This window comes from Prosopis cineraria, unplaced genomic scaffold, assembly GCF_029017545.1.
Source record: "Prosopis cineraria cultivar Desert tree isolate PC_DT_omini unplaced genomic scaffold, ASM2901754v1 PC8, whole genome shotgun sequence".
Taxonomy (NCBI): Eukaryota; Viridiplantae; Streptophyta; class Magnoliopsida; order Fabales; family Fabaceae; genus Prosopis; species Prosopis cineraria.
In genome coordinates, this window is record NW_026555339.1 from 9,432,402 (window position 1) to 9,447,362 (window position 14,961).

General features: G+C 30.4%; 1 pseudogene; it reads right to left on the reverse strand.

Moving 5' to 3' along the window:
* Window positions 1-3,771: 3,771 nt before the first annotated feature.
* Window positions 3,772-6,348, reverse strand: LOC129317260 (MDIS1-interacting receptor like kinase 2-like; annotated as a pseudogene).
* Window positions 6,349-14,961: the final 8,613 nt, after the last annotated feature.

A 14,961-nucleotide genomic window follows, 5' to 3' on the forward strand; every position in this document is an offset into this window, starting at 1 on the left:
TACAATCAAGAATCAAGTTGCATAACCAATGCCCAAAATGACTAGATGAATGACCCTCAAAATCAAAAATTGCACCTTCTAAATTTCAGACTTCACTAAATGACCCACTCCAATAGCAAAATCATAATCACTGAATGTAGTGATTTCTGTGCTACCATGAAGCAGATAAGATCAGTGGCTCAGCAAAATAAAGTGCACCTTAACTAACAGGGAGCATTCAAGAACGCGTGGAGTGGAACAATAGCACACATGAGGCAGAACAAGGGTTAAGTGTTAGCAATGGAGGTGGAGAAGCCTTGAGATTGCCATTAGAGAATGACATGAGGGATCACAATGAAGCAATGTAACTGGCACACGGAGGAGGGAGGATAAATCTTCGAAGCTTAATGGGGCTGCGCGCATAGTCGAGGCTCATGGCATCCGAGAAGGATTAAATCGATGAGGTTCAATAGAGAAAGAGGGACGATTGAACTTGATGCGATTCAGATTCAAAAGCTTGAAAGAGCCCGATTCAGGACAGTAGGTTAGCGATGCAAGCGAGACCAATACACGTTGGCTCGGTGGTGGTTGGATTTGCTAACGTTGAGGGAAGAATTCGAAAAGCATAGTGCTTGAGCCGACTGCTACGATATGGTGAAGGTAGAGAGGGGAAAAGGTGGTGAATTAATGGAGGAAGTTGTACGTGAGGATATGAATAATGATTGGCAGCTCCATGGTGTTTGCTGGCAAGAAGGAATGATTTTGGACAGAGCTTTAGGGACAGTGGCTGACGGCGTGAAGATATAGAACAGTGGAATGGATGTGAAGGATGACAGTAAAGGCGAGTGGAGTGTAGCTAAGGTGGTCGTCGTTGGCTGAAGCAAATGGCGTGAAGGAAGAATGATGGTGAGGCGCAATGGCGAGCGACTTGGGGCCAAAAAATGAATTTTTTATTTTAAAAAAAAAACAAAACCTTTAATTTCTATAATTTCATTAGATTTTGTTTTTAATTTTCATAATTTTTCGTAATATTTTTAATCTTTATGAAAATTAAAATATTAAAAAATGAAATTATATGAATTAAAAAAAAACTTTACCCTATTTTTTTAAAATTATAAAAACTGAAAATATTAAAAAAATTGCATGAATTAAAAGAAAATTGATGAAATTATAAAGATTGATGATTATGTCTTTCCTTTAAAAAACCATATGCAAAACGCGGCACTGTGTTAAAAAAGTTTCATTTTATTTTTATTTTTATTATAAAGCCACCAAGCCGTGACTTTCTTCTCTTTGGTTTTTTTTCTTTTTTTTTTGTCAAAACATTTCTCTTTGATTTTCTAATTTTGTGAACCACGACATTAATTCGAACTTTTGATAACAAAAATCCGATATATTCACTTCTTAAGACTTTCCTACAACATCATAGCTACTCTAAAATTAATCTTTAATCATTATTCATCAATTACAGATAAATTTTTCAATTAAAGTGAAATTAATTTCCAAAAAGAATCATTTTATGAGAATCAAACTATCAAAAATTGCACTCACTTCATAAAGTTAAAATAATTTTATATACTAATCCAAAATTATAAAAGCAATTTAAATGGTTTTACTTTCCTGAAAATATCCATTCTCTTAGAATTTTTTATTAATCTTTTACCACTTATACCGCTTCTCCAAAGCTTCCACCATATTTTTATCCAAGCTTATAAACCAAGAAGATCACATATAATGTTACTAAAATTAACTAAACTACAAAAGAAAATCAAAAAGTAAGGGCTAGAGAGCTTGTATTGCCTCTCAAGAGTGTTTTATTTATAGTATTCAGCTTAACTCTTCAACGCAAATACATAATCATAGGTATTAAAGATTAAAATTACCTTGTCATCATTTCTTTTCACTTATCAAGACTTCAACAAGAATAAGCATTCATTTAAACAAAAAAACACATGACCCTTTTATTAAAATTAATTTCAAGGTACATGGTCCATTAAGTTTAATATACTACTAGAAGGCTCTAATTAGATTTTTTTTCATAAATATCATTTAAAGCTCCCAAATATTTTAAACAGTTAATGAAATCCACTTGACTCTCATACAATGAGTCAAAACATTACTTATAGCATTACTTACTAATAAGAACAACGTAAACAATCTTAGAAACTATATTCAATATTATCTCCTAATTATATAGGATAAAATAATTATATAATCTAAAAATTTATAAATCTTAGGCACTATTCATTGTAATTTATTTTCATATCCGAACTTGTGTCAAAATTAAAATAATTTATTTTTATTATAATAAACAAAAAATAATAATTTGCAAAATATTAGGCAATGCTTATTTTATTTTATTTTCAAAACTGAACCTATCTAAATAAATAAATGAATTTATTTTATTTATTATTATAAACAAACATAAACTAATTTGGCGACCCATTTTTAAAAGAGGAGATTTGAATTTTAAATAGTTAAATATAGTTCAAGAAACATAAAAGATATGTAATCGGTAACATTTTCATCATTATATATCCATAAAATAAATCAGCTTGAACCTACCTCCAAACATGAATGTGAACTTGACTTTGAAACACAAAATCATGAGGAAGATACCTCGAAATTAAACACAGAATTGCAGAAACGCATACCAACCCTTACCTTACATACATAGATACACATATAGTGAATTAAAGATAAGATGTTTTGAGAAAAATATTGATTTCATTAATAAAACATATTTCAAAATTACTCCTCATTATTTCACTCTTTAAATATATTTCTCTCTCTCCCCCTTATTAAATGAAGGGTTTTTTTTCGAAGTTCACAGGAAAATTAAAATTCAAAGCTATATTTAATTGATTTTATTAGTATTTGCAATTTTATAAATAAAACGTTTTATAAAATAGGACGAATGCAGAGTAGTGAGTACCATAGAAAATTAATATTGATGATGATTGTACCTTTTACAAATGATTAATCGTGTGACTCTTCTTAAAATTTTGGGTAATAAATATAGTGAATTTCTTACCTTTAAAGAAGTTTGAGAATAAACCATATTGTTTATGATTTATGAACAATTTTTCATTATATATATATATATATATATATAGTATAGTGTATAGAAAAGCCCAGATAATTTATTAACCAAATGGACAATAACAATAAATGGATTGCCTACTTTTTCAAAATAATTTTCTATTCCTCTAATGTAATGAAAAGCTAAACAGACAACAATGACCTCATTCATGTACTCATAGGGGAAAAAGGGGAATGTTGAATATTTGTCATATATATCACGTGAAATAAATTTAAGGTTATCTAATTTTTTTCACTAAAGGCAAAATGTGTAATAACTCGTGACGCTCTCGTACATTATATGAAGTATGAAAATAGATGTGATTCACATTATTCGCGTCCTTGCTTGTGAATACAGTTTGTGATAAATCCTCATCAACATCAATATAAAATATTTTAGATAATATACCATTTATAGCAGGCCTAACAATTTCATTTTAACTTGTTCTGTTTTTTATTTTAAAAATAAAAACTTAGTCATTAAATTCGCTGATGTTAGGATAGCGTACGTAAATTATATTCAATCCACTTTCTTATTGATACACTTTTCTTAAAAGGACAACAAAAGTTGATAAGAACGTAGGAGCGCCCTACTTTATATTCTTGATCAACAATTACTAGAATACAAAAAACAATGATGAGTTCAAATTATACATGAACACAAATCCGATGACAAATACAAATGACAAACAAAGTAATTATCCAGGAAGGTTAATCTTTCATGAGCTGTCCTAGTGTGATTTTGTTGAATTGGTTTGCTAAATAAGATTTAGGCCTTACAAGTTCCGCAGATACTTGTTTCATGGTTGGACGGCATCGTGGATTTTCATTCAAGCAAGCAAGTGCTATTTTTGCCATCAACATTACTTCCTTGACAATTGGGTTTGAGGGTGGAGGAAGTCGCTGATCCAACAAATCCTTAAGTGGCAAATCATAGGATGTTGGAATCTCTATTAAAGAACAAATCAACTCTCGTGGATGTCTTCCCATTAGAATTTCTAAAGTAAGAACACCAAAACTATAAATATCGCATTTCTCATTTGCTTGCATGGTAAAAGCAATCTCTGCATCAAGCATGATACATTATGAGAATAGTTATATATATTACATTTCATATAATAATAGCAATGGTTCTTAATTACAAAGAAAGGAGAACACACCTGGAGCAGCATAGCCATAGGTACCAACGAATGAGGTCATGTTGTTTGAGTCAAGCTTTAGGAACTTGGCTACTCCAAAGTCAGTTATATGAGCTTCTTGATATTCTAAATCTAACAGAATATTTTTGCTTGATATGTCACGATGAACTATAGGATATGAGAGACCATGGTGCATGTGGAATAATGCATCAACCACACCTTTAATAACAATCACCCTCTTATCCCAATCAAATGAAGATGCTTGTATCCCATTTGTTAAAATATGATCCAAGCTACCACCATCAAGGAACTCATAAACAAGAAATGATAGGCATGAATTTGAAAAGAATCCAAGTAACTTCACTACATTATGATGTTTGATCTCTGTCAATGCTTTAATTTCACTTGAAAATGCTTTAAGATTAGAGAAATTTGTATTACAATTTGGATGAAGCTTCTTCACAGCAAAAAATTGACCGTCAAGTAGTTCAGCTTTATATACACTTCCTTGTGCTCCAACTCCAATGAGATATTTGTCTCCAAAATCCTCTGTAGCCTTAACAACTTTTTCATGCAAAATTTCTCGATCAAAACCCAAAATGGAGAAAAGATTGAGAGTTATTGCTTCTCCATCATGACCTTTTCTTTTCTTTGATTTTTGAATTAGAATATAGGAAATTCCACCCACTACTAGAATTATGGTCACAAAACAAATGAGCAATGACACTAATAGCTTTGCCATTGTGTTTATATGACCTTGTGAGTCATTGTTATGTTTGTTGCAAAGCTCCAAGCTAGTGACATTACCACATAAACCTGTGTTGTTCCTCATTGCTTCATATGTAACATTTTGAAAGGCAAGAATGTTTGGAAGAGGTCCCTCTAAATGGTTATAGGATATGTCAACAGATGTCAAGCTTGACATGTCATCAAAATTGGACGGAAAGGTGCCAGAGAGATTATTATGTGAAATGTTAAAAATTTCAAGCATCTTTAATGTTCCAAGTGTTTTCGGTATTGCTCCACACAACATATTCTCACTAAGGTCAAGATATCCTAGAGCTTGTAACCGGCCAAACTCAATAGGAATGCTTGCCTCAAATTTATTTTTGCTCAAGTTCAAGAGGAATAACTTGGAAAGTCTAGTGAGCTCTTTGGGGATTGAGCTGCTAAAATTGTTTTCCGCCAATTCTAGCTTTTCAAGTTGTTTCAATGACCCTATTTCTTTTGGAATATCACCAAAAAGTTGATTGTTGCTCAAAGAAAGTCTTGTTAATGAGACCATGTTTCCCAATTGTTTTGGAATTTTACCTATCAAGTGATTTGAAGAGAGATTGAGTTCCCCGAGATTAGTTGCTTCTCCTAATTCTGGAGGTATGCAACCAGAAAGATTGTTGTTTGAAATCTTAAGTGTTGTAAGATTATGACACTTTCCCCACAATGATGAAATTTGGCCATGAAATTTATTTCCACTCAAATCTATAAATTTCAAATTTGGGTATATACCAAAATCATTGGTTATATTTCCAACCAATTGATTATCTTGAAGGCTGAGTCTAATAAGGCTCGTGCAATTTTGCAAGGTTCTTGGAACTGGACCAAACAAATGATTTGAGTAAAGGCATAGTATTTCCAAATTCCTCAAGTTCCCAATTTCTTTGGGAATAAGACTGGTGAGATCATTCCTATCAATTCCAAGCACATTTAGAGTAGTCAACACCCCTATTTCTGGAGGGATGAAACCACTCAAGAAATTATCATGCATACGCAATTTCAGAATACTGGACAAGTTACCAATTTGGCTAGGAATACTTCCATAAAACTTGTTGAAACTTATATCCAAAACAAGGAGTCTAGGGAAAGATGAGAAGTTGAGACTGTGAAGGGTACCTTGTATTCCCATGCTTGTGAGATTTATGGTGGAGACAGACTTGGATTCATCACAAGTAATTCCTGTCCAGTGACTGCAAGGATCCGTGCCATTCCAAGAAGACAACATGGCTTGGCTTGGCTTTGCAAGGCTTGCTTTCCATTTTAACAGAGTATTTGCTTCCTCAGTAGCAGCAAAGGATGAAGAGAGCATCACAGAGACACAAAAGAAGATTACAAATGGAAGAGTGAAATGGGTCTTTTGAGAGTTAGACGCCATGATTCCAAGAGGGAGAATGAACGAGTGAGTATAAATGGAGGGCGTAGGAGGTGCCTTTACAATAAAATGTATGCACCAAAAAAAGAGGACATATCCAACAATTATGAAAAAAGGAAAAAGCGACAGAGAGAACAAAATAATAGTTGTGAACAAAAAATATTATAATTGTTTCGTTCAATTTTAGAGAGAATTTGAATTGGTTTGGGTAATGTTAAAATCAGGTTTTTTTTTTTTGGAAAACATATATTAGGATTGTTGAAATTTCAATATATTTAATTTTTAACTAAATAAATAATTTAAACTTGTTTATTATTGATTCCACGCACGTTAGCTAGCCAGAAAACAATAAAACCAATAAAACTTGTGATTGGTGGGTTTATCAATCTAAACTTCCTTTTCAATGGTCTGAGAACAAAAAACTACGGCCAAGGTTGCTTCAGATGAGACTACTCCCTCTGGTCCTATTTGAGGGGGAAGAAAAAGTTCTCATCGGTTACTTTTTTGGTCAATGAAACATTATTAATACGTTATTGTATTTTCATACATAATTGTATCCAATCTGAATCATTCAAAGTCCATGCATGTCTACGTCCTTAATTATTCCGCACTTGTTGAATTCAAAACTTCCATTTGTTTTTTATTCTCAGCGATAAACACGGAATGATTTTCCACACCATAAACATCTTCCCAGTTGCTTATATATTAATCGCTTGTTCATAATACTAATAAATGAAATTGGTAAAATAGACCAATATGTGTCCGTGAAAAGTGGTTCAAATAGAAAATGACGATTGAGCTTTTGCTTACTTTTCAATTATCCAATTAGTGTAGGCTTATTCTGTGGAATGGGTGAAATGAAAGTAACATTAAAATTAATTTTCATATCAAACATCAATATCATAACAGAACACCATATTTGCTCCTCGAATTAAAATAAAAATTCAGAATTTAACTTTAGATTCTTAAGATTTTCCTTTAACTAGGTTGATGAGTCTATTATTAATTAAAATAGAGTCTATAAAATTAATTTATAAGTATGAGTATTGGCAAAATTGATTTAATCAAACTATCAATTTGGATAAAGTTTTAGAAAACTATAATTGGAAAGCGAAAATAAAAATTAATAATAGTAAGTAACTCATGAAATAACCATAATTTTGGGTTTGTAATTGATTTTAGCATATACATGAATATTTGGATATTTTTAAAAAGTTGTGATTTTAAGTTCATGATTTATTTTGACATGTAATAAATATATTTAAATATATTTTTTAAAAAAACTTTGACGATTTTATCTGATTTTTAATTATATTTTCAATTATACTCAAATCAATCTTGTAAATTAATTTTATAAATTAATCATATCACGCCTTAATTTTCTGAATAAAATACAAACACACGTGTTACGAGAAAACGATACTATATTTCGCGACCATTTAATTTATATTTTTGCATAATCACTGTATGAAATGAAAAAGAAATCACGGCCCAAAAAAAAAAGAAATAAAAGTAATAATAACTAATTTTCACGACTAGCGAAAAAGAAACGGAAGCGATCATAGAAAATTATGTCATCTGGTCTTTAAATAATTAATACTGTTTTTTATTTATTACTAAATGGGTCCCACTCAACTTATAGAAAAAGCCAGGATTGATAGGGCAGCGAGACTCTGGGAGAAGCTAGCCCATGTTAAGGGGGAATCTTGTGCAGACTGTTGAAGCCTATTTTCAACCATTAGTAGACTCGGGAATGTTAAATATGCCTTGTGAAATGGAGTTGACAAATTAACATGGAATGATTTTCCACACACCATGTGCTCGCTCAACTTTAATATCAATGTTTTTTTAATTAATCTTATTTATAAATTATTTTTAATATGTTTTACTTGAAGTTGAATTACAAAAATATTAAAATTTAATAACTCTATTTAAAATTTTAATAAATTTTTAACTTTTCTTCTATTAAATATATAGGCTTTAATGGCATACTTTTTTCACTAACATTTAAATTTGGAAGGAGTAAAGCAGAAAATTTAGGATAAATAAAATAATGATATGACTTAAATTGGATCCAACATAATATAAAATTCTACTGCAAGATGTTGGGCTTAAATTGAAATAAATTTCTAAAATAAAATGACCAAAAAGATATTATTCCTCCATTAATATGTTATGTTGCAGTGTATGAAGCTTTTAATTAGTAATAATGAAGGGTATACTGTAGAGTGTGCAAGAGGTTGTGATTGGTTAATGCTAGTGAGTAAGTTAGGTGGTTCCATGACATATTGTTTGAAAAATTACAATCCAAATCATAAACTTGTGGCGTGCCATTTGGTTTTAGGATGACTACATCAAAGAGGATGAAGGGAAAGATTAAAGATAGATTAAGAACAAATGAAAATGAGTATTAATTATGTGATCTCCACAATTAAAGAGGATTATATGGTAAAGGTATCAACTACAAGCACTACTAAAAAAATGTTTATGAGAGTACTTATTTTGAAGTGCTTATATGAAAAAGTGCTTCTAAATAAGAAATGGAATAAATCAAAACTTTTTATTTTTAAAGCACTCTAAAATATTGGATATACAGAAGAATTTTTTGAAAGAGAACTCCTATAGGTATTAATTAAAGAAATATAAATTTTTAAAAAATACAACCTATCAGCTCCTGTAAATTTCATTATAAAATTCTTTGAAATAAAAAATATAATCAACGAGAGCATTTTTATAGAAGGCGCTTCTAAAAGTTAAATCAATTATAGTGTTGCTAAGAAAGCTCTCCGATAGATTTATTCAAAAATGAAAAAAAGTAAAGAAAAATTTAAAGGATATAGGAACATTATTTATAGAAGCGCTTCCATAGAAACAATGCATGGGAGCATTTTCTAAGAAATCACTCTTCTATGATTATCTTGTTATTTAAAAAAAAATCATATTTACTTATCAGCTGCTCCCATCTCATCAGTTGTTGTGGCCTACACTCTCCCTCTCCTCAAGAACTCCTTCACCTTCTTCTAACGTCTTCCAACGTCTGAGCTCAGTACCTTAAAGAATAATTTGATCTGAGTTGCAAAGCTTCTCCTTTGGCGTTGTTTGCTCCGTTAAGCATAAACCCTCCTTGTAAATTAAAACTGATTTATAAAGTTTGGAGTTTATGAAAAGTTGAGAAGTACTTGTAAGATTCATCACTTGTACGGTGAATCAAAACTAGCTCGGTCTTGTGTATGTTTTTTCCCCCCTTTTTTCCCCCACTTAAAAAGGTTGAATTGAATCAAAAAGAGAACGAATGACTACTTGGGACTTGAACACCATAATACTTGTATTTGTACTATTGTTTGGAATTACATTGACACATGAAGACAATGATTGAATGCTAATGGTGAGTAGTGATGGGAAAAGCGCAGAAAAGATTGCATTTTTCCTAACAAGGATCGTGCAAAGCCAATATAAATAGAATATAAAAATGAGTAATTAATAAACACAATAAATATAGACACGACAAATTTATTATGTAAAAAGTAAAAACTTCATCCTCAATGTGAGCGAGAGCCGCGGCCCAAAGCAAAAGTTTCGCTATCTTTCTTAATTGCTAAACAATAATAAATTTGATAGGTTCAATATCCATATATAGTCCATGTCTAGGTCATATCCATATGTGTGTTCATTCACCTTATCCTATGAAAATTTTGCTTGTATTAAAAAAAACAGTTGGAGCATATTATCACATACTCATAATCAAGTAATGTTGATAAGTGGTCACGTTTTAACAAGTAAATATTTGGTTGCTAATCCTCTGAAGTACTTTATCCTTTGTAATACCTTATACAAGCTATTAAAAAAAAAAATTCAACTACAAGTTTTGATCATTATATTGACAAGAATGTGCCTGGAATTGTGTCATTTCTAATGTTAATATGCAACCAATGTATTGATCCTTTCAATTTTTTTAAACCATATTATAAACACTTTCTAAATTTACAAATATATGTCATATATTAACAAAACAGCGTTCATATAATTTTACAATACAAAATCCAATTATCCTTAATGAAACTTCCAACATTCCAAACAATCAATATTTTATAATTTTATAATTACAATTTGAAAATCAACAATACAACCTTAAAATATATAAGGGTTAAAGTGCATTTTTTCTTGTACTTTTTTTCAAAAAATATTGGACATCCTGTATTAATAAATGATATTTTTTTCCTAAATTATTTTTTAGAAGAGCAAAAATCTCCCTCCGCCAACAGATTACTAATGGAGAGAGGTTTTTGCTCATATGAAAAAGTAGTTTATGAAAAGAATATTTTATTATTAATATAAAGTGTCCAACGCTTTTCAAAGAAAAGTACATAAACAAAAATGTACTTTAATATAATAATTCAATTACAAAATCTAATTATTGAGCTTGGTGCAAACTTTTTTTAGTCAATTTTAAACTTTTTACTTTAAAACATAATTTCACTCGAGTTTTAAGGGTTTGTAAATAAATTTTAAAATTCTATGAGTCCAAAATGTAATATTGCTCCTCTTAAGGGACCTCAATAACATTTTCTTTTCAATCATATTGTATCTCGACATCTTTATTCAATGATCAAATGCTTCTTATAGATTCTTCAAAATATATAATAATTCTAAATAAACTAACTTTGACGCAAGTCAATATGTGTATACGCATATATAGGCAAATTTAATAATAAAAAAACTTCTAAAGAATCTTTTGTACTTTTTAATGAGGATTCAAATTCAGGACTTAATTGTAATGACTGAGGAATTAGGTGTCGTCGCCCAGGAATTTTAACGAAATTATAAACTATGATAACATAATTTAAATATATTTTTATTGATTTTGTAACAAAATGTATTGAAGGTTTAGCAGTAGTTTGCTAAATGCTTTGATAATCCAGGTTCGAATCATCTTTTTGTCCAGTGGAACATTTTATGTTATTTTTGCCCAGCCTCACGGAATTACGAAATGCCATTAAAAACATAAAAGAGAGAGTGAATCAGAAGCCCAACGAAAAACTCACGCATCAACTTTTATCCTCTCCTCCCTCATTTTCGGGATTGTTCCAGAGCCAAGGGGAGACAGCTCGGTCCTTCCTCCTCCATTTCTGATCGTCTGTAGCGGGCAATATTGGGAGTGCTAGCCGCCGCCGCCGCTGTGGGCTTCGTTAGCTCGCAATTCCTTCTTCCTCTGTTTCGGCGTCGCTCAATTTCCTTCTTCCTCTCACAGATCGGCATCGTTATTGTCTTAGGTGAGTGGAAGAGCTCAATTCCTTCTTTCCATTCCTCCTTGGTGAGTTCAAACTCCATCTTTTTCCCTCCCATGCTTCGAGTCTATGTGATTGTATTTGTTAAATGGGCTGCTGTAACAGGGGGAAAAACTGATTCTCTCTCATTGTTCTTGCTTGATGCGTAAACAGGAGAGTAGTTTGGACCAGGAAAACTGATATTTAAGTTTGAAGAGCATGAATTTTGATAGATAATTCCACTATAATTGTTCTGGGTTGTTGCGAGACATAGAAGATTAGATTAGATTTGGTTTTGTTGAGTTTAAATTGATTTTAATGGCAAATAGAATTTGAGAAGCTTGATAAATTTAAATATTGATGTTTTGAAATTGTTGGGCATGAGATTTTAGGATTAAAGACTTGATAGAATGGTTTACAAATTTGATGTACATAAGGTGTTTGTTGAAATGATTGATAGAAGAATTTTAACCTATCGCGGCAAAGGAATGTGAGAAATATATTATTGTTGACAAAATTATTATAATAGACAATTATTCGGTTGGAGATGAAGTTAAGAAATTTTAGGAAAATATATTTGGTTAATAATTTTATGTTAGAGTTTGTTTATTCTTATGTTGACTTTTAAGTACATATGAAGTATCTAATAAAATGTTTGGGGAAGGAGTTTTATGAAAATTGAATGTACATGAGTAATAATACTGATTAAATTATAGTTGTTTATTTTTTATAGAAAGGCTTGGAAACTTTGAATGATATTCACATATGTGTTTGTTGGAAATTTATTGATTTAAACTTATTATCGCATTTTGTTTGTGAAAAGTTGATGTTGAGATTTTCTTTTCTAATTCTCAAAATTTGTTTGGATTGAAGAATTTGAATTTTAAAAGTGTTAAAAGAAGTAACAATAATGTCTCTTTTGGGCATTATGGAATTAGGGCACATGCAATATCACAAAAGTGGTTAATTGGGAGTAAGTTGTATCTTTGAGAATGTCTCAGGTAAATGAATAGCGTCCTAAATGACTTATTAGTAAATTTATGTTTTTCACAATAATGTTTAAGTACAATGATGACTATTTATATCGTTATATTCTAAATTTCGTTATCAACTATCATGAATAAAAATATTTTTATTGTATAAAGTTTTATATGAAGAGTTAGAATTATTTTATGATTGGGCATCTACCATTATTTAATGGCAATGTTTGATTTTGCGGTTTAAGGAATAATTTATTATTATGACTAATGCATGCTTGATTTAAAGTGTGTGACCGAAGCAGAACGCTGGTTGTTAACGGCAGCTCAGTTAACTCTTGGCACATCATGATATACCTAGCTAACAAGGTGTTTGTAGGAGGTGTTAGCTCCATGCGCAGATTAACACACGTGAAAGGGAGGGATGGATATTCGTGAGTATTGTACTTACGCCTGTTTCGTGACTTCCAACCGCACTTAACTGATTGTTTACCCTCATGGACTGTATGTTCACACTTGTTTGTTATTTACCTTCGTGGATTTGTTATTCATTTTGATAAAGTCCTGCTAAAGAATACTTTGAAATTAATTTTTTTAAAAATGAATCTAATTAGACAAGTTAATTTTCATAAATGGATTTCTTTATGACAAGAGAGTTGCATTTCTTAACTGTTTAATATAAGCCTAATAGTTTAGAAAGTGAAATTTGATCGTTGTATTGTTATCATATGAGGATGTTTTTTGGATCAAATGCTTAAATGAAAATATTTGGTTTGAGTTATACACTACTTTTTTAAATGATTATTTTGGTTAAATTCATACTTAATCTATTTATATTTCCTTCTTTTATCATTTTTAATTTTTTTTGAAATGTTATTCACTGAAAAATAATTTGGCCTCAAATAATAGTTAGACTTGTATCATCTATTGATCATTGGAAACTTTATTGCTAGATTGAAGTAAAAAAAATTTTTTGGACAAATATCAACTTGATCTAAATGTGAACTTAAGTATTATTTTGTAATCTACTACATGCTCTTCATTGATTATAGATAGAATCTTGACCTGTTACATATGTTGATTGTTATTTGTCAAGGAGAGGAGCTCCTTGTTGTTGAATCGTTATAAATTTGTTGTTGCAGAAATTTTTAGAAGGTTTTGTAGAATTTTTAAACAGAGTATATGATTCTTTTGCGTAGCAAAAAGCATGGTAAAAATTTCTAATTTTATACTCTCTTTGTTCAAAAATGTAAGGTATTTTTTAAAGAGTTGGATGATAAAAAAATGTAAGACATTTTTAGTCTTTTGAGGTGTGATTATTTACTTTTTTTTCTTCCAAAAATATCCCTATTGATGAATAACTTTATATTTATTGTAGGATGTTTAATAGAGGTAAATGTAAAAAGAAATAATTAGTTTAAAAATAGGTAATTACTTTATTAGGGGTGAGATTCGGTTAAAAATATTTTATATTTTTTAACTGGGAGAGTAAGTAACAAATTCAAAGTATTAAATTAAAAGTTTCTTGAATTAAGGCTTACAAGATATAAGTTTTATACGCATATTCTGTGCCAGTCACATTTTATTTTTGGGAGTGACATTGATAGATATATTGCTAGTATAATTTATACTGGACCACCATTCCTTCTTATTACGTTTGCACTAGAATTAATAAAAATATATTTAAAATATCTTATCATAAAATTTAATTTTACTTTAATTTTTAGATCATTACACTTTTTTTTTGGCCAGTGGATCGTTACACTTGAGGGCAACATTGTTCTAATAATTAATTCAGGATATATTGCATCTCATGAAATAGTTGAGAGATAAAAATATTTTTTAATCATTTTTTCATGATCAAGCAAACTTCACATACATGATACAAATAACAAAGGGGAAATCACATTATATAGGAAAATAGATACAATGGTAAATGCAAAAGACAACCAATGTAATTATTACAAAAGTTTAAACTTTCGTGAGTTGTCCCATGGTGGTGATGTCAAATTGGTTCACAAAATAAGATTCAGGCCTCTCAAGTTGCAAATGGACCTGTTTCATGGTTAGATGATGATGTGGACTTTCATTCAAGCAAACAAGTGTTATTTTTGCAATTAACATTACTTCCTCAAGAACCAAGTTTGAGGGTGGAAGAAGCTATGGAGCCAACACATCTTTAAATGAGAAGTCATAGAATGTTGGAATCTTTCTTAGAGATTCAATGGGCTCCCTTGGATGTTTTCCTACAAGGATTTCTAATGTGAGAACTCCAAAACTATAATCATCACATTTCTCATTTACTTGCATTGTGAAAGCAATCTTTGCACCATGCATGTTAAAATATAAGGACATGAAATATATTACAATGCTCA